This window comes from Peromyscus californicus, unplaced genomic scaffold (assembly GCF_007827085.1).
Source record: "Peromyscus californicus insignis strain IS unplaced genomic scaffold, ASM782708v3 Scaffold_8__1_contigs__length_139910024, whole genome shotgun sequence".
In the NCBI taxonomy this organism is placed as follows: Eukaryota; Metazoa; Chordata; class Mammalia; order Rodentia; family Cricetidae; genus Peromyscus; species Peromyscus californicus.
The window spans coordinates 130699604-130719771 of NW_026294606.1; the positions used below are offsets into that span (position 1 = coordinate 130699604).

At 40.3% G+C, this 20168-nt stretch overlaps 1 protein-coding gene across 9 annotated transcripts in view; it reads right to left on the reverse strand.

The window, feature by feature from the left end:
- Inpp4b (inositol polyphosphate-4-phosphatase type II B) overlaps positions 1 to 20168 on the reverse strand; it is a 789997-nt gene that overhangs the window by 562612 nt on the left and 207217 nt on the right. For all 9 annotated transcript variants that reach the window (XM_052726853.1, XM_052726856.1, XM_052726854.1 and 6 more), the window contains one exon: positions 4813 to 5034. The gene's annotated coding sequence lies outside the window, so the exon portion shown is untranslated. The remainder of the gene's footprint in view (positions 1 to 4812; positions 5035 to 20168) is intronic.

Below are 20168 nucleotides of genomic sequence, written 5' to 3' on the forward strand. Positions count from 1 at the left end.
ATGTCAATTACTTTTCAAGAGTCTAGAACAGGGACTTACCAGCTGATGTCATTCTGGCTTTCACTGTCTGTTTTCACATGTCTGCTGCCACACACTGTCAGGCTGACCCGTCCCTGCTGGGACAGGGAGTCCCAGCCCCTCTTTCTACAGAAGAAGGTGACTGTGAAAAGGTTTTGTCAGGTGCCCAGTTCACAGACGCCCATGAAGCTGCGGCCTGGAGCTGAAGCAGAGCTGGCTGCATCCTGAGGCAGGAATGTGTCCTTAACAGCCAGACTGGAGGACAGAGACACCCGGCCTGCAGCAGCGCCTCAGGGGTCGCCCAGGCTCTGCAGTCTCCAGAAAGGACACTTTGAGTCCTCCTTCCCTTTCCACAGGGACCCACCTGGTTCAAAGAGCTTGTGGAGCGGTGGCACGCTGTGATCCCTTCCAGCCGTTTGTCATCCGTCTCTCATCCTTTGTGTCAAACAACATGTCTGAAAGGTTCGCAGTTTCCAGACAGCAAAGGCATGGCTGGAGACAGACCCTGCTGAGGACTGTAAGGTGGGTGGGAATAGCTCCTGAGGCCCATTCAGCTACACTGACTGAGAGGCCTGTTTATATGTGGATGCACTCATTTATTAATTATTTCATCCAAGCAGCTTATTAAATGAGACTTGTAGAGTGGAATCAAGAAATAATATTGTTTCTCTCATCAATGTTTTCAGGCTGATGTTTTCAGGTAGCTCCTTCTTCTGACCAGCACTACAGAAGAAGCTTTTTCTTTTCTGGGTTGTATTATTTCATATCAAATAGTTCTGTACAATCACTTCTAGAACTTGGTGAAAACCTAGTTGAAAACCTCCCACGTCTCTACCCTTGTTCCATCCTAGAACCCTGTAATAGAGACAGGACTGATGGTCTATCCTAGAACTGTGCAGTGGAGACAGGATTATTGATTCATCCTCCACCTCCTCTATCTAGACTCCTGCCTCTTCTGCCCCTTCCCTCTCCCCGCTCTGTGTTTGGATGAGTACATGTAACCATGCAGGTACACATATGCATGCATGCGTGTGTGTGTGTGTGTGTGTGTGTGTGTGTGTGTGTGTATCTATGTGTGTCTGTGTGTTTGTCTCTGTGTGTGTCTATGTCTGTGTGTCTATGTCTGTGTATGTCTGTGTGTCTGAGTGTCTGTGAAGGCCAAAGGTCAGTTTCAGATGCCATTCCTTGGACTGTGTCCACTTCACGCTTTTAGACAGTTTCTGGCCGAGAGATCACCAACTTGGCTAGGCTGGTTGCCCTCCGATCTCTAAGGACCTGCTGTGTCTGTCACCCTGTGTTGGGATCATAAGTGCTCACCACTATGCCTGACTTTTTTTTTCACGGTTTCTTGGGATCAAACTCAGGTTCTCATGTTTGCACATCCATCACTTACTAACTGGACCATCTGGCTAGCCCTCTAGGTTTTCTGTATTCTCCTTTACTGACAGGGTTAAATGTTAAAAAATAAAAGAGAGTTTTGTTTCTTCTTATAATGAACCTTTAAAAGCACATTTTGTTTTACAATGATTTTAGATACTCAGAAATTACCCAGGTAGTAAAAAACACAACCCAAACCAAGATAACAACAAATCTAAACTTCATACCCAGTTGACACGTAACATTAATTAGTATAACAGTCCTGTCAGAACTGATGAACCAATAATCACACATTATTATAAGACTTGACTGAGAAATACTGGGACTCTCCAGGCTTCTCCAGCAGCCTCTTCACCCAGGCATAGATCTCTCCAAGCTCCTCTTGCAAATGACACTTTCTCAGATTTTCCTGGGTCTTGAGAATGACTGTAAGGCACTACAGGTCAGCTATGTTATAGAAGGCTCCTCAGTTGGGATTTGTCTATGTTTTTCTCATGATCAAATTGGTATGGGAGAGGAAGTCCACAAGGTGAGGTGTCATTCCCTGTGCTTCACATGAGGTCACCATGATTTCTCACTTTTCGTATTGACCTTGATCTTGTGGATGAGGCTTTTTTTTTTATCTTTTTCTTGTATTGAAAATACATTTTTTCTCACATAATATATCCTGATTATGGTTTCCCCTTCCTCTACTCCTCCCAGTTCCTTCCTACCTCCCCATCTGGATCCACTCCTTTTCTGCCTGTAGTTAGAAAACAAACAAGCTTCTAAGGGAATATAGTATAGTATAGTATAGTATAGTATAGTATAGTATAGTATAGTATAGTATAGTATAACATAACATAACATAACATAACATAACAATATAATATATAATGAGAGAAAGCAAAAACTAACACATCAGAGTTTGACAAAGCAAACAGAAGGAAAAGAACCCAAGAGAAGAACCCAGAAGAAGAGACCCACTCGTTCACACACTCAGGAGTCCCACAAAAACACTAAACTGGAAGCCATAATATATACACAGAAGACCTGGTGCAGACCCGTGCAGGCCCTGTTCGTGCTGCCTCAGTCTCTGAGTTCATATGAACTTTGTTCATGCTGATTTTGAGAACCTTGTTTTCTTGGTGTAAGCCATCCCCTCCAATTCTTACACTCTTTCTGCCTCCTCTTCCATGGGGTTCCTTGAGCCCTGTGAGGAGGTCAGGGGTGACTTTATGGACACAGTAGACAAGTCTCTTTAAAAGGTTTCTCTACCATAAAGCCTCTTCTCTCTCCCCTTTCCCCTCTTCCACGCTGCACTTGTAGAAGGAGGTCAGTGTGCACAGACCACACTTCAGGAGAGAAGTAATGCTCTCCTGCTAGAGAACATAGTATCCACACAGATCATCTAGAACTCTTTTCTATGGGGGTTTATCTGTTTTCCCATTTGCTTACTGAATAGTTTATTTGTATTTATATGGATGTACAGGCATTTGCTTTAAATTCTGATAGTCCAGTGCGATTTTATTTTCTCACATGAATGTTCCTACTTGGACCACTCAGAGTTCATTCAGTCATCTCCTCTGTCCCTTAGGTCTGCCACAGCCTTGTGTGTGTGGTGTGTGAGTTACACCCAAAGCACACCAGTGTTGCTGTATGCTGATTTTCTTGCTTTCTGGAGGCATGTTTCAGAATCTCCTTGTCTATTGACTGTCCCAAAGCAACACTCAGTCTTGGTTCCTTTTATAGAAGAATAACTAATATCTGATCTCTTGTTTTTGCCCTCCTCCCTCCACAGGCTCTCTGTGATCCATCCTCAGCTGTGTGGCTAATGTCTTGGGGGATATTCTTTTGGGTTGGTGAAGTGATTCATACAGGAAACTTACTACTGCACATCCCTAGCACATCAAAGTGCCCCAAGTTTAGCACCTTCAACTCCTGCTAACGATTGATCTTGGTGTAGCAGGCAACACCAGCTCTTCCTGTATAACTAGCTCAACCAGGGATGTGCACCTCTTGGCTGGGGCCTTTCCAAAGCCATTTTAGCCACCAGTCAAAGCAGCCATAGACAAATTCATCTTTTCTTGTTTGAGTACTGGACAGAGTCTAATGTGGGCCCTTTTCTAATTTTACTGTCAAAAGAAATTCTAGAAGGCTTCTTTCTGTTAGATGTTATGAGGTGTAAAGGAAACCACCCCAGCCATTTCAGAGGCCTATATGAAACTTCTAGTTTTTAAATCGAAGTCTGTTTTCTGTGGCTTTAGTTGGGAAGTAAGGGTACAGGTCACAGAAAGAACAACTAGCTACCTTCAATGAAACCTACACTGAGAAGCTCTCCATGGACTCTTGGTCTAGCACAGAACCTGGAAAGATGGAAGGGGGAAACAGAACCTGTCTGCAACTCTCATGAAGCCTTATGAAAATGAATAATAATTCCTTTCCAGTCTGACAGATTCTTGTCTTCCCTGTTATTGCAAAACATATTGAAAACAGGTCAAATGTCACCTTTCAATACTGTGTTTTATTAACAAGAACTTTTGATACGAAGGATCTGAGTTAGGGGCTAACACCTACACTAGTCGGCGTGAGGATTAACTGTGCAAAAGACACGTTGGGATCCCAGAGCTTGTAAAGTGCTGCAGTATTCCAAGAAATTGAAGCACTTTTTCCTCAGTGAAGAGGCAACATGAGATCGACAGAGTGTGTAGATGAAGAAGTATTCTGAAAAGTGACATTCAGACCGAGCCACCGAGGATGTGTTATCATCGGTCAGCAGAGGTACTTGAAGGTTCTGAGTAAAGAAAGACTGTAAAGAAAAGCTGGGAAATCCGGAGGAGAAGGGCTGTTGTAAGGCTCTGGGTGTGAGGTGTGGTGGGCAGACAGGCTGTGACAAAGGTACAGTGGGAACGAGAACAGAGAGATCATCAGGCCCCGAAGCCTAGTTTCAAAGTGAGAGGGTTTTGACGGTAATCGTAGGAGAAATGGCAAGTAATTTGTGGACATTTGTACTGAATGGGAGAACTCTTCCACCACCATGCATTCACTCGTTTTCTAGACAAAACAAATGGTTATTATGCAACTGGGAGTTGATAATAAGGAGAAAGGAGTGAAAGGGTCATATGATCTGTCATCTATTCATGGGGGTGCACACATGCATGTGTGGGTGTGCATACAACAAAGGAGGACACCAGGATCACCTCTACCTTTCTCCTTTGCCACAATGTCTGGGTGAACCTCTAGGCTGGCAGCCTGCGAGTCTACCAACTCCTCCCTTCTCTGCCTCCAACAGCATGGGTTTACAGGTGGCCACGCATAGCTGTTTACACAGGTGCTGGGCTCTGAACTCAAGTCCTCAAGCTTTGCAGCAAGTGCTCTTACCTGAGTCGTTTCTCCCTCGGTCTTACTTCATGCATGACTGACTTTCCCAAAACTCACCGTTTTTTTGCTGTTTGCTTCAAGTGGACAGCACCAGTGTTTATCCCAGTCAGAGCACAGGGATTCCACAGGTGGACAGCGGTGGTGTTGGTCTCAATCAGAGCTTGGTGATTCCTCAAGTGGACAGTGGTGGTGTTGGTCTCCGTCAGAGCTCGGTGATTTCACAGGTGTGCAGCGGTAGTGTTGGTCTCAATCAGAGCTCAGTGATTTTCTTAAATTATGCTGGAAAAGTTGAAAGTCACTTAGAAACAGAGTTTTACTATTAGATCATTCATAAGCCTATTAAAGACATTTAATAAATAGCTGACAACCTCCTCAAATGAAAATACCCCATCCTGATAACTTCACTGTTTTCTGTTATCAAATATTTAAAGGATAAATGATACAGTCTTTAACAATCCTGTGGTGATATTGTGTTCCCCAAAATATTGTGCACCCTAATAAACTTATCTGGGGTCAGAGAACAGAACAGTCACAAGATATAGAGGCCAGAAAATGGTGGCACACACGCCTTTAATCCTAGCATTCCAGAGGCAGAGATCCGTCTGGATCTCTGTAAGTTCAAAGCCACACTGGAAACAGTCAGACGCGGTAACAAGAGTCTTTAATCACAGGAAGTGATGGCAGGAAGCAGAAAGATATTTAAGGCGTGAGAACAAGGAACTAAGCCTGGTTAAGCTTTTAGGCTTTTAAGCAGCAGTTCAGTTGAGATCCATTCTGAATGAGGACTCAGAAGCTTCCAGTCTGAGGAAACAGGATCAGCTGAGGAACTGTTGAGGTGAGGAAGCTGTGGCTTGTTCTGCTTCTCTGATCTTCCAGCATTCACCCCAATACCTGGCTCCAGGTATGTTTTTATTAATAAGAACTTTTAAGATTCATACTACACAATCCCTTCTGAAAAATAGAAACAAAAGGACCGCCTCCTTATTGTATTAGAATAGCATTATTTTAATACAAAAACTAGATAAAAAACATTAAAAAGATAAGTCATAAGCTAGTAACTCTTATGAATAGATGTGTAAAAATCCTCAACAAAAAAGGAAGTCAATCATACTCAACTATGCACAGAAGAAATTATAGCCTGAGGGCAAGTGAGATTCATTCCAGTTGTTCACATCTGGTTCAACACTTGGAAATCAATGTCACCTGTCATATCAACACAGTCTAAGCCACAAAGAAATTTTATCAACTGATGTGAGTCCACCAACCAAAAGAGACAGCACTCTGATGAAATCCAATAGGTGCACTCAACAAAAACTCATGGTAAAATTGGAATACAGAAGGACTTTGCTGACTTACCCTCAAATGACCTTCAACTGACATATTGTGATTAAAGGTAAGAAAATGGGCACTGTTCCTTTAAGATAAGAACAAAGAGAAGAATGTCCTCTCTTACAACTCTAACTCAACTTTATCCTGGAAGTTCTTGTCTTAAGATAGGAGGAGCAGAGTGTGTGTGTGTGTGTGTGTGTGTGTGTGTGTGTGTGTGTGTGTGTATGTATATGTATATATGATGGAATTTGCTAATTTATTGTTGTTATTTAAGTTTAAAATATTTATATTTAGAAAATACCGAAGTGTCAAAAATGGCACCCGAAATGTTAGAAGAAAATAAGGAATTCCATCAGGGTCAAAGGATACAAGCTCCTGGACAATAACCAATCGCTTTGCTACACACAAGTCACTCACAATTAAATTTCTGGTTAAAAACAAATACAGTTATACTAGAACAAAACAAAATATGTATGAAATATTTACAGGCTTGACATGCATCAGTCTGTAAATACTCAGTGAAATAAATTATCAGACTTAAATAAATAGAGATACTTCATGTTCGCGAACTGAAAGGCTGTCGAGATTTTAATTCTTCCCAAATACATTTATATACTTAACAAAATTTCATAAAAATCTCAATACTCTATGTGGTAGATAGCAACAAACTGATTCAAATGTTTCTGAGTAATGGCTAAAGTTTATGTAGAATAATCAATACAGTAATACTGGAAAATAGGAGCAGAATTAAAAGCTCATTAGAAATGGAATTTTACTATCTGAATACTCATATATCTGTGAAAGGCACTAAATAAATAGTTAGCAACCTTCTAACTCAGGTTAGACTCAGTACAAAACTACAGAGTACTAGTCATAATTCAGCTGCTGAGAGAATGAGAATTTGCTGTATTTAAAAATTTGTCACTGAATTCATGAAACAGTTTTTCCTGTTTTCTGTTGAAACACTTATAGTTTTGCATTTCACATTCAGGTTTGCTATGATTTGTGTTTAGGTATTAGACTGTGTCTAATATTTAATACAAGAAGCACTCCGTTTGCCTCATAGCTTCAGAAGTTGGAGTTGATGGCCAGTTGTCCTGGCTGCTTTAGACTCAAGTGGGGCTAAACATCATGGTAGTGGAAGCATGCAACACAAGAGGCTGCTCACCTCCTGCGGGTCAGGAAGCAGATAACTAGAGCAGAGGGTGAACTGCTGCACACAGGCTTCCTCCTCCTCCTCCGTATTCTACACTGATCAAAAGCCTATCAGATACTGTGGATCACATTCAGGGCAGCCCTTCTTCTCCATTATTCTCCCAGGATGTCAGTCTTACCTGGAAACTCCTCAAACACCCTTCTAGAAACTCATAGGGGTTTTACAATATAATTCCATTGACAATTATAAATCAAGATCAACAATAGCATAGAGCAATTAATAATACTTAATGACAAAGGACTAGTAAAGAAGGTGAATATAACTGAGCAGAGTGCCCAAAAAAAGAATCCCATAAACACAGCTGACTCCTCTTAGACAAAGAAACAAAGACAATTCAGTAGAGAAGGCATAGTCTTTTCAACAATGTGCCAGAACACACACACCTCCATACACACAAAAATGAACCTGGGTAGAGCCTTACACCTCTGGCAAACCTAAATGCAAACCTGAACAGAGAAACCAAGCTCAAGAAGCTTCACAAGAAATCACGGTTAAAGGCCTCAGTGACCTTGGTGATGGGTGTGGAAACACACCAGCACCAGTACAATCTGTGAGAGAAAATTTGAGAACTGGACTTTGCTAAATTCAAACTTCTCTCTGTAAAGAACTTAAAAACATAAGTTACAGGAAAAGAGAAAAAACTTTCTAATTTATATCCAGAACATAAAAGAGCTCTCTTTAAAAGTAAGCATAAGAAAAAAAAAACTTCAGAGCTGGGCGGTGGTGGTGCATGCCTTTAATCCCAGCACTCAGGAGGCAGAGCCAGGTGGATCTCTGTGAGTTCCAGGCCAACCTGGTCTACAGAGCAAGATCCAGAACAGGCACCAAAACTACATGGAGAAATCCTTTCTTGAAAAAAAAAACAAACAAAAAGAAAAGAAGAAGAAGAAAATTTCAGAATTAAAAATAGACTAAATATCTGCACAGATACCTCATTGAACAAGAGAAACTGCTGATAAATTGTATACAAAAAGATAAGCAGCTGGGCGGTGGTGGCGCACGCCTTTAATCCCAGCACTCGGGAGGCAGAGCCAGGCGGATCTCTGTGAGTTCAAGGCCAGCCTGGGCTACCAAGTGAGTCCCAGGAAAGGCGCAAAGCTACACAGAGAAACCCTGTCTCGAAAAACAAAAAAAACAAAAAAAAAAAAAAAAAGATAAGCAAAATAAATTTTCATTAGGGAATACAACTCACAGAAAAATAAAATATTACTGCATGCCAGCGCGATGGTTAAAATCTAATGATAACATGATCACAATAACAACTGCAGTAAAGATACAGGCCAACAGGACCACTAATTCCTTGCTGCTGAGAGTGTAAGATGAACCACAGCTCTGCAGGACAAGTTGACAGTTTGCTCCATGGCTCAAGATAACTTTATCATACAACCTAGCAAGCACTTACCATGATGTGAAAAGTTGTGTTTACCTTGAAACTGACTAAATGGTTGTTGTACTATGCATAATCACCTACACCAGAATAAATTAAAGTGTATTTCAATAGAATAAGCTAGTGCATTTGTAATACAAAATAAAACATTGCTCAGCAATATGAAAAGGTATTAAGTATTGGATAGATCAGGAGAACTACTGCCAGTTGAAAGAGGCCTATCTGAAAAAAGTACATATGACATTCAGGAGAAGATAAAATTGTACAGATAGTCAAAACTAGAAGCTCTGGAGACAAGAGTGGAAGACTGACCAGGTGGAGCATGGGTGTTCTTTCAGAGTAGTGAAACTATTTTGTACAGTATTATCATAACGGACATACTATACTATGTCTTTCTCAAAATCCACAGTAATTCACAATGCAGGCACAGTCTGCAGACTTGTCAAATCAGTTAGCACACTGAGAAGTCTCAAGACTAATGCAGAATATAAAAACAAGTCTAGTTGTCCTGTAAATGTGATAAAAGACTGGACCAAAGGCCAGAAGAGCTGGACATCAACACTGGGTTCCAGCGGACAGAGAGTGACCCCCATGGGCATTCAGGTTCACAATTCTGACACTGCTACCCATGGAAGCTAGCACTTCACAGGAGATGGTGGAAACCAGGTATCTCACTGTTCAAGCGAAAACTCACAGATTAGCCAATTGGAGCAGGCTAAAATGGATGTCTGATAATGGATTAGAGTTGGATTAATAGTATAAAATCACATCAGCTAGCTAGCTACTAGAAAGTAAACAAATATGTATATATATATGTTTATATATATATATATACATATGTGTGTGATTGGCATAGTAAGTGATAGATAAGTGACATATGAACATGTTTACTGATATGAATATACACATAGACACATATAAAAACATACATTCCCTTGCTATGTCTACGACAGTGCCCATCACCACTGACATTTACGTAGCACGAAGCCCAGGCAGTGCCGGTTTCTGTTTTTTAACACTCTCTTTCTCCAAGACAAGGAATGGGGTTCTTTTGAGACAAGGGTGATTTTCCAGCTGAGAACAGGAACATGAGAACTTGGATGTGTCAGAAACACAGAAAGTGACCTTCAAAGAGTGACCATGAGAATGCTGTTGTGGAATTTTAGTTTAAGATGTGTTACTTTCATTTCTGCTGTGGAATATTCACTTAATGATGCAGAGATGTGTTGCGTTCTTTTATGTTGCATTCATTTAACTCTGTGAAGCTGTGTTATTTTGCCTGTCTAAAACACCTGATTGGTCTAATAAAGAAATGTGCAGCCAATAGCCAGGCAGGAGAGAGAAACAGGCGGGGCTGCCCAGCAGAGAGAACAAACAGGAGGAGAAATCTAACAAGAAAGGAGAAGGAGAGGAGGACGCCAGGGGCCGGTCACCCAACCACACGGCCAGCCACAGAGTAAGAAGGAAAGAAAGATATATACAATAAAAAAGGTTAAAAAAAAGTCCGGAGGCAAAATGTAGTTAAAGAGATATGGGATAATTTAAGTTAGAAAAGCTGGTTAGAAACAAGCCTAGCTAAGGCCAGGCATTCACAAGTAAAAAAAAGTCTCTGTGTATTTATTTGGGAGCTGAGTGGTGGGCCCCCAAAGAGTAAAAAAATAAGTAAATAAAAATAAAAATAAAAAACCCAACTACAGAATGCCCTACATAAAACCCAATAGAAGCATACTTTACAAAAAGTCTAGCCCACAACTGTCAAAGTCATATAAAGCTAGGGGGTATATGATTTCTATAAATACTTACTTTTCTCTTTTATAACAATAAGTACTTTATTTCTAGTGAATCATTTGCTTCTCACAAAAATCTTATAAGGTGGATGTTATTTTTATTGTCAACCACAGAGAAAGCAGTTTGCCCAAATATCATATGCCTTATAAGAAAGAGTTCAGAGTGTGGTCACTCTATTGGCACCATGGCATTGACTAATGACATGGGTCACATAATCCTGACATGTCACATAAGTATGGAGGGTACAAGTGCTATCACAGTGTAGAATAGGGCTTATTCTTTGATTATCTGCAAGAAATGTCAGTTTTTATGATAATAACTATTTTCACTTGGGTTTTTTGTTTTCCTTTAAATAAAATGTGTGTATAGGTGTGTTTTCTCCAATAACTGAACTGGTTTTAAGGCGGTCAGTTCCTACATGCTGTAGTGTAAGGTGGACTGTGTGGTCTTTGCTGTCTCCGTGGTATCTCTCACTTTCTTCCTACTTCCCTCTCTGCTGTGAAGGAACCTTCAGGCAGTGCCTCACAAGTCCTGCCTAATAAACACCTTCATGCTAGCAGTCTGCATAGCTGCAGACGAATGTACCAATGACTGCGGTCACAGATGACATGCACTTTCTAACTTCTCTCCTGTGGATACTACTACTCTCTCTAGCTGCTCAATGAGGGGAGAGGATTCAAGCTCATCAAAATGACAGAAAATCCAAGACTAGACAAAGTGGTGCTTTTTTTATAATAGTGGAATAAACACAGATGTATGGAATTGAATTACTTAAATTAAGTAAAATTTATTCACTAAAGTTTGATGTTTAGAAGAGTTCTTAGTTTGACTCCAGGCCAGCAGATATAAACAGAGGCACTAACCAAACCTGGAGTCATCCAGATATCATGGGATAAACTTGGCAATGAGCAAATGGAGATTGTCATGCAGAGGCTACTTGCTTCTACACTTCCCATCAGTAGAGTTAACATTCTGGCCACCTAGAACCTTTTTCTCTATTATAAATCTATCTTGTCTTGTGTTTATGAAATGCTATGACAGTTTTTTAACTTTCTAAAAATAATTTCATTCCTACAGAATCTAGGGCATTTTCATCCACATTTTACCCATCTAATCTACCCATCTTCCCACTGAGCCCATTTCCCAACAATCCTCCATCTACCCATCTTCCCACTGAACCCTTCTCCCAACAATCCTCCATCTACCCATCTTCCCACTGAACCCTTCTCCCGACAATCCTCCATCTACCCATCTTTCCCCTGAACCCTTCTCCCGACAATCCTCCATCTACCCATCTTTCCCCTGAACCCTTCTCCCGACAATCCTCCTTCTACCCATCTTCCCACGGAACCCTTCTCCCAACAATCCTCCATCTACTCATCTTTCCCCTGAACCTTTCTCCCAACAATCTTCCTTCTACTTTGATGGCTTGTTTTTTTAACCTATTGAGTTTAATCATGCTGGTTGTGGGGACATGAATGGAAAGTTAATTTTTGTTTGTAAAACTGTCCTTAATTCCCAGGCTTGTCTGCCGTTCTGTTATTTATTTGATTTCTATTCCATGGATTTGAAAAGGTCTTATGACTTGCTTTTAACCAAAGACATGTGGGAAAAGGGATACCATGTAATGTATGGGGACTGGATATCAAAAGACAAAGCTTCTCCCTCCTGTCTCCAGTTGTCATGGTGCCCTGAGATGATATTCATGTGAAGATGCCTCAGCAGCCAGGCCAATCTGCCTTGTAGAAATCAGTTCCAACTGACCACAAGCTAATGCAGAAGTGAGATGAACAAATTTGGGGTTCTTTTTTTTTAATTCAACAAAGGGTAACTGAAACAAATGCTTCAGACCAGTCATCTCCCTTTCTATCTTTACTGGCAGTTTAATAACTACCATAAAAGTCATTTGGTATTTATTTAGGATGCAAGCTTTTTAAACCATGCTGCTTGTAAAACCACAATAATCCTCAATAAATGGCCTCTCCATTCTCACTAAAATGATCGGTTCATCCTGACCGGTACTTTAGGACGCCAGTGAACCACTGGCTCCACAGCTGCACAAAATAAAAGGCACTGTGTCCTACCTTTTGTTCTGGTCTCTAAGGCTGTGATATCTCATTTATTCTCAAAAAGAAAATCATATTCTTTGTCCTGAAAGTCACAGTTCATTCATTAAAACATGATTAACAGACTAAAGGACTGGAAACGCATATGCTGTCACTCAGCCTTCACAACACCAAGATGTCATGAATGGTGTGGGGAGAAATGAAAGCCTTGCTTAGGGTCTCCCCAACAGTAGGAGAGAGGACCAGCATTCTACTCTGAGGTGTGATTGATAACCAAACTTACAGGATGTCCTGCTTGTTTTTATCTACCTTAATGTCCAAACTAAGAGGTTCTTGTTTATTCAAAGGGATTTCTTCAGAACCACGTCATGACATTCTGTGCCTGTGCACAGGAAGAATGATGTGCTAAGAGAACATCGTGACTGTGGGGGTCACCGGTGCGCATATTTGCTGCAAGTCAGGTTTCAGGAGTGCCTGTACATTATGCTTTTCAGATCCAGTCAGAAGAAACCATTTAGATAAACATGGCAGTACAATGACCCAGGCGCAGGGGATTTTTTCCCTCCAATGACTCCTTATGTCATTCAGAATCCTCTTTTTTTTTTAACTAGATAATCTTCCCTGAGAGAGATAAACTCTGGAAGGTGGTTGTCAGCAGGTTTCAGAAGCAGGCTTGTTGCTGTATAAATCCCTTTATCTAGAAGCATCTTTCCATTTGGGGAAAGCTAATGAATAAGGTGATGAGTGTCATTTAAGAATCTGTGGTAACTCATTAGCAATTTTGTTCACAGGGTCTGAGGCCACTGTGCCTTTTCCTGAGACACCGAGGGCTGCAGCAGGTGGTAGCACTAGAGTCCCCCCATGCTGGGAGCCAACTCCCTCCTGCAAACATGAATTCACAGTCTGAAAACCAAATGTCCCTAACTCCACAGCGAATTTAAAGTGGAAATAAGACCTGCATGAAGAAGCACTAAGCAATTTTAAAATATCAGATTAAAACACAGCTGTTCAAATATATATTTTCAAACATTTTAGATCTTAAGAATGTTTGCCTAGAGGAATTTTTTCAATCATTTCACATGTAATATTCTGGCCTTGAAAGTGCTAAAATTCCAGGAGGAAGCCAGTGGCAATCTTTCTGTTTATTTGAAAATGAACAGTGAAATCAGATAACTCTGGACTAAGATCAAATTATAAAATGAGTCCTTTTGAAAGTGTCAGTTTTGACAATCTGTTGAACATTTATAAATCTTTTAGGACCTTGGAAATCAGAGGCAAATTCATAAACACAAAGTAAAGGGATGATTCTGTTTGTAATTGTCGCTTTGTGGCCTTTCTCATTATAATAGATTGTGTACTCACTATAGAAAAATTAGAAGGATTGAAATGTCAGCAGATATGTCTATCATCTAAATAACAGCTATCTACATAATGTTATTTATCATGATGATTAAGTGCCCTTATATTTTGTAATACTGATTTCAATCTTATATATGAGGTAATAAGGAAAATAGACTACATTCTGACTTATTTGTGCAATGTTCTGCTTAAGCACTTCCCTATAATTCTTAACTAAAACAAGCAAAATGAACAAGAGGCAAATTTTAATACCGTCTATTGGCTATCATGCAGCTATTCCATAATTCATCTGATCATGCTTTTTGTTGAATATTGTAAAATTACATATGAAAAACAGATAAATATTATATAGGGACATAAAACTAACTATAAAACCGAGCATATGCAAATATGAGGGTCATTGTATTCATTCTTCTGTTACTTTACTTTTAGAGAATTAGCACACAGATTCCTCAGACTGTCACATGTGTATGTGCCAGGAGCCTCATGTGTCATGAAATGCCTCATTCCCGGCTGTCACAAAGTGTGACACCATTCATGTCTGCTGGAGACCTCTTGGTGTCTATAAAAATGTGCATTGGATTTTGGTTTGTCAGTCTCTTAAAGTCAAACCAGAAACCCCTTGAGCTGCTTTTCCAAGTGCTGATGTACAGATGAGGTTTGATGTTGGTAATGTAGGTTTCCTTTCATGTGTCTTGTTTTTTCTTCTTTTGCATATGGATATAGTCTCATTCTGCACAAGTATTTTCAAATAATATACTGCTTCTTCAGAAAACATATTCCACAGAATCTGCCACTGAAAACTGCAAGAAGTCTTGCCGTCAAGACCCTCCCTGTCCTGACCAAATCGCATTGTCCAGCCAGGGCTGTGGTCACTAACTCCAGACGCGTTGGGCAGTTCTCATCCCGCCCACCCTCTTCAGTGTCTGCTCTCCCACCCCCCGCACTGGTGAGTTACATGTGTATTCCAGTCACACACAGGAGCCCATCTTCTCACTCTGCCTCTCAAAACATTACTCAGGGTTTATGGGATGTTCCAATTTTTCTTTATGACTGTTTTTCCATTATGACTCTAGATTGAAATTTCATCTCCCTTTAAAAATATTTATCTACTACATTCATTCTGGCTGTTCTGTGGTTTGACTCTTGACCTAGATTCTCCTCAAAGCTCCTAATGATTTTCTAGTAGTGGCTTAGTATGATTAACATCAAGGTCCCAAGGCTGTAGGTGGAAGGTCAGAGCTTGCTGAGTCTGCCTACAAGCTGTCAAGATGCTGATTTAATTCATTAGCCAAGTCCAGCATAAGGCAATGTTGCAGGATGTAAGTCAACAAAGTGAATCTGAATGTTTCTGTTCAATCAGAAAATGAGCTTCATATTATGACTGTGTGAGCCTGAGTTTATGTATTACCCTAAAAGAAAAGGCCCAGGAGTCTCTTCTCTTTTTCTCTGGCTCTTTTCTTTCCCTTTTCCTAAAGAAAGAATATTGTGCTCAAACTCACATTGTTGAATATTATATTAACTTAAAGTGTTTAAAACTTCATTGACAGATCTCTAAAAGGAACACTTACCACATTGTCCCCAAAAGGCTTTTTTTTCTCATAAAAATTATGATCCAAAATGTTCTTGCACACAAAGCTCATCTGGAGGGCCATCTATAAATACCCATGGTGCTGATGACTTCCTAGAAGCTACTTATCCGCTTAGTTGCACTTATTATTCTAATTTCACACATACTCATTTTCTCTTGAATAGGAAAAATGCTTCTTGAAGAGTCAACTGTTTTCTAAACCCCTTGCTGCTGCTGCTTTGCTTGCTCACTTCACACAACACCCCCCAAGCCCCAGCTGAAGCAAGAATGGAATCAATCGTGTAAGGCACCAAAGGCACTGCTCTAACAGCCCTCCACTACACCACTGTCTGAAGTCCTGCCAAAGTGCGAGAAATGAGTACTCTAGAAGAGCACATATGTAAGCACTACCTCTGTCTGGGGATTGTGCATTCAAAATGCGACAAGGCTGGGGAATGGGGACATTTTATTTTAGTTGGTAGAACTTGGCATAGCAATATGTAGCTAGTTCTACCACATTTGGCATCTCCATTCTAATATAATCAACCTATTATTAAGAGTCCATATTAACCAAGAACACTAAGGAGAATGTGCTAATCAGCTGTATGTCACTATGTTAAAATGTCAGAGGGAAACAATTTAAATGGGGGAGGCTTATTTGGGCCCACAGTTTTAGACAGCTCAGTCAGAGTTGATTGGCACACTGCTTGGGGCCTGAGCAAAGCAGAGTATCCTGACAGTGGTGGGTGCTTGGGAGAGGAGGCTGCTCAGCGCATGGGAGTCAGGAAGCTAAAGGGTGGAGTAGGGGTGGGAACAAGACACTCCCTTCAAAGACACGCCTCAACGGATGTCTAACCTCCTACTGAGCCCATGAGGCTGGGAGCTCATGAATGCATTAGTATGCTGAGAGAAGCATCCTCAGGGTCCTCATCTCACAAACGTCCTACCCATAAACATCTCTGCATATCAACTAAGTCTTCAGCACTGAGTCCTCACGAGCCATCTCCTAACAAAGCCACAAGAGATAAATATAGCACTCAGGATAAAAAGACATTTACTTTAAATTCCTCTCCTATTGACTGTTGACTGACTGTTGATGTCACTGGGTAAGTGAAAAATTCTCATACTAGTTTTTGAGAATCAAATGAAACACACACACACACACACACACACACACACACACACACACACACACACACACACAAGCTCCATTGGAAGGCATCTAGACTAAAAATCATTCCTTAGTCTTCCTCACACTGAAGTTGCAGTCCCTCTGATACAAGCAGAAACAGTAAGAGAGGCACCTGGAGAACTTCCTGAAATGAGTATGTGGCCTTTCTCCCTCCTTTTCCTTCCAGTTGCTGAGAACAGGAAGACAATGGAGATGCAGCCACTGTGTCCTTAGGTGATTCCGGGTGAGAACAGAAGTTCAGTAGAAATCGTCTTTCCCATGGTGACATCAGAGAACTACCTGGCATTCTTGGACTGTCACCCTCCAGATTTTATATGAAAGAGGAGTAAAATTATATGCAGTATAGATGCTATTATTGTCTTAATTTCTCAACAGCAAATAACTGAACTCAAGCTTAATCCATATGTATTTGTTAACAGTGGATGTTATTAAATGTAAACTAACACACAGTTAATAATAAATGAAGGCTCTTTAATTCCCAGAGGATGTATAATATAATAAATTGGGCTTTATAGGGATAAATGGCTATTACATGCTACAAGATCATCTATTTTTGAGTCAATTTTATGACTGGCTATCACACATATCACATGACAATAGACCCAATTTTGGAGGGAGCTATGACTGCAGACATTTGGGAAAGCTAAATTCATAATATATACATATATACATGCATTAGATTGTCAGAATCATTATATACAGAATCATAAGACTCCTGAAATTTTCACAAATAACATTTGTGTCCAGAGTATCATGTTCTCAGAATATATCCTTCCATTACAAAGAAAAGGTACTTAGATTTTATCATATATCCTATATACCAAAGAGTGTGTACTTCAAAACGTATTAATATTGTATGATTGGCAGCAACTAGGTTCAGTTGCAGGCTGGTTATTTAGCCCCATGCATCAGTCTCATGACTCACAGTACCCAAATCACAGTACCCTGATTAAACTGTAAATACTCATAGGTCATGAACCTTAAGATGGTTTACAAAAAGGAGTCTTCCTAGCCAAGAACACAAACATCAACTGTTAGTAATATTAAGGAGTCAGACTTTTACTGGATACCACAGTGTTATAGTAAAGTTCTTTGTAAATGAAAACTCATGTTCGAACTCAGTGGTAGTAATTACAGAAAGGATGACAAACGGATATGAAAATAAGCCTCCGATTGGACCAAAGCATGCTCACATGGTCCCTCTTCCTACAGTGGCTTTCCTTGAATCCATGCACTTCTAGCCTGCCAGGGGTTTTATGAGTAGAGCCTTTGTTTCTACTGAAAAATTGGAAACTAAAAGGGGGAAATTCCACTCAGTCCCAGAATGTGGAGATATAAATGCTGAGATGTACTTCACAGCAACTCATGTAAGTTTATAATTGATGTGTGTCCAGTTTCTTACAGGTCACACTGACCCTGTGACAGCACATAAGAAAGCAGTGTTGATGAGGGAGACTGCTGTGTGCTACCCAGAATAACCTTCCTTCACAGGAGCAGGAGCAGGGCAGCATCAAGAGACAGCAGATCTGGGGCTACATGACTCTCAGATGAGATGTGGCTGAGGAACACAATTAGAGAAGGCTTTCCACCAACTTCATAAAGTTTTGTCTGCGAAACAATAAATGAGAAACAGATACTCTTCCAGAGGCTGTCTATCACTCAAGCATAATGTCTACTGAAATTCAGAAAGACAAGTACAGAAGGGGAAATGGCCTGTATGAAATCATCTGATAAATTACTCAACAGCAATACCAATCCTACAGAACTCCCTGGGCAGAGGGCTTGCTTATTCTTCATCTTGCCTGGTCATGGGGATCACATTAATGCAATTTCTAGACTATTCCGGGAAGGAAAAAGCGTAGAAGTTGGAGTTTCTTGAGTCTCTGGTCATTTCTCGTTTTATATTCTCCTTTTGAAATGTAGTACACCACATTATTATAATTTGTTAATTAAACTATAACATTTCAGAAATAATATGAGAAACACATAAAAGTGCAGAGACATGGAGAAGAGCTGAGAAATGCTGCCCTCTAGACTCAATCCAAGCATTGCAATCATTAGCTTACTACTACACAAGGCTGCCTACACAGGGCCTTCACATGACTGGCTCTGCCAACAATCAGTCATGAAATGGGGTGGGGCTCCAGATGCCCTATCCTTTACTTAACGGCTCTTCATAGATTCTGATAGAGGGAGTCACCATCATTAGTAATGTATCTACTGCTGAGTATAACAGGTTCCAACAGATAGCTCCAAAACAATGCTCACATAGATGACACTGAGTACTCAGTGGGTCACAAAGCAAAATGAATAAATACGAACTCAAGAGAAAGATTTTTGAGGAGTAGATAGATGGGGACCATGGGGACGAGGGAGGAGATGAAGACTGATAGTTGTCAGCGTGCACTGTGCATGTGTGAAATTATCTAAGAACAAATTTAATTAATTAAAAATAAATAAAACTGTCAACATGAAGGAAGAAGCAATGTGGTAAAGTGTCACATAGTGATGGATGGTAAGTCAAATCACAGTTTCTAAAGGGAGTTAAAGGAAATATGATTTCATACACTCTGTGTGATGAAGTAGAATTTCCAATGGATACACTGAACAATGGATATTGAAAGAATTAATATTGTTAAAACACTCATACACTCAAGGTGATTTAGATTCAATCCAATTCCTGTCAGAATTCCAGTGCCATTTTCCATAGAAATAGAAAATAATCTTAAAATTATAGGCATCTACGAAAGATTCAAACAGTCACAACAATCTAAAGAGCGTTAAAGCTTGAGGTATTGTACTTCCTGACTTTAAAATATATGACAATACCACTGCAATTAAAACAGTATGGTGCTGCCCTGAAGACACAGATGTGCCAAATGTAGAACAGAATGATGTTAATAAATAAACGCACACGTGTATGATCAAATGATTCTCGACAAAGTATCAATACTGCACAGTGGGAAGGATAAGCATTTCAGTAAATAACTTGGAAAAGTAGACACATGTACACAAAAGGTTGAGGTTGGACCCCATTCTTCTGCTACACACAAAAAATCAACTCAAAGTGGATTAAATACTTTCCACATAAAACCTAAAAGCAAACAATACACAGAAGAAAACTAAGGGAGAATCCTCATGACACTGGCCTTAGTTAGTGCTTCTTGGATTGGACAAAATCAAAACAAAACTGCAATTTGGTAGTAATATATCAAACTGCCGCACAACCAAGAAAACAACCAAACAAGAAGGCAGTGGGATGAGGGAAAAGAGTTCCCAAAGTCTACCTGAGATCCGAAACAGAAACAACCAAACAAGAAGGCAGTGGGATGGGGGAAAAGACTTCCCGAAGTCTACCTGAGATCCGAAACAGAAACAGAAAACAGAGCTGAGCATAAACACCCAGTCTTAAACAACTGTAAAAAACATGGATGGACTTTCCCCCCATCAAATGATATACAAGTAGTCACATAGTGTACAAAACCATGCTCAGCTTCACTCAGCAT